This window comes from Crocuta crocuta, unplaced genomic scaffold (assembly GCF_008692635.1).
Source record: "Crocuta crocuta isolate KB4526 unplaced genomic scaffold, BGI_CrCroc_1.0 scaffold186, whole genome shotgun sequence".
Taxonomy (NCBI): domain Eukaryota; kingdom Metazoa; phylum Chordata; class Mammalia; order Carnivora; family Hyaenidae; genus Crocuta; species Crocuta crocuta.
The window spans coordinates 6,993,787-6,995,169 of NW_027551569.1; positions in this window are offsets into that span (position 1 = coordinate 6,993,787).

The window sequence follows — 1,383 nt, forward strand, 5'->3', positions numbered from 1 at the left end:
GGGCCAACGCAGCTGTAGGTGGTGAGTGAGGAGGTAAGAGGTGAGACAGATTGGGGGGGGGGGGGGCAGTCATGTGAGGCTGAGGCCGTAGTCCAACATTAGGTATTAACCGTGCCCATCCTTGGTAGTGTGGGAAGTTATCCACTGGTGCCTTCCTGCCTGCTCTGTGGCTCTTCCTCTCTGGGGAAGAGTAGGCTGTAGACATGCGCTGGGGACAGCATGGTTGCCAGGCCTTTATACTCTGGGGCAGAGGGCCATGGTGTGAATGAACTCACTGCACACATCCAGGTCAGTCACAGACTCCTTGAGTCCCCCCCCCCTCCAGGAAATTCCCGTGGGAAAGAAGGGCTGGGGGGTCCAGAGAATGGGCTTCTGAGCTTGAAGCCGGAGGCCAGGATTTCATTCTCTTTTTGGACACACGCTGTTTCCTGTGCGACCTTATTCAAGATCCTCTATATCTATACTTCTGTTTAAAAGATGTTATCTCTTCCAGGATCCGCCATCTCCGCCTCAGGCCTAGCCTGGACCCTGACGCAACAGGAAAAGGATTAAGATCTAGGAGCGAAGGCGGCCGGCGGCGGCTGCAAGGTGGCCGGGGACGCAGCCAGCTCCACTAGAGGGCGCGCGCCCCCAGGCGACCTTTCAGCGCTCACGCGTCCTGCCGCGCGGAGGGGGAGGCGAGCTCCGTGCGCTGCCCCGCGCGGCCCCCCTCCAGCCAACCCCGCAGCGGGCGCCCCCAGTGGCCGGGGCGGGAAGCGAAGGGGTCGGACGGCGGTCCCTCTGGGCCAGTCTCTGTTACGCAGTTCTTAATACCTCTCTTGGCCTCCTTCAGACCTTCGAGGCCGCAGCCTCATCCAACCGGGAGTTTGTCCCCGATGGCGGGGGCAAGACATAAATTCGGGACAGGTCAGCAGTTCAAGCTTGCCCAGGACGAGAGAAAAGTGACCAGGTGCCCCCCCATGCCGGCAGGCGTCGTCTCCCCTGCCAGCCGTCGGGTCAGCTCTGCGCTGCCCCCAGCTCCTCACGGGTTAACCCCCCTCGCCGCCCGCTCGCTTCCCGGTGCCAAAGTGGGTGTTGCTGGAATTCCTCTCTCCCTCTCCGGTAATGAGGGGGCTGAGCTGTCCCTCCGAGGAGGGGGCATGATGGAGATAAAAGAGACGAAAAAACGGGGGGACGTTTCCAAAAATAAAAGCGTCCGTCTCCCCTTCAGAAGGCCGCAGAGACCGGGAGAAGGCGCGAAAAGTGCCGCGGCGGTGCGCTCCCGGCTGGAGACGAGCGGACGCCAGGCTCGGGGCGCCCAGCTCCGCAGCGCTCACGCCGCGAAGCCCTCGCCAGGGGCAGGCTGGCTCGGAGCCCCTAGAGACGGAGGAGCGGGGCGCCGGC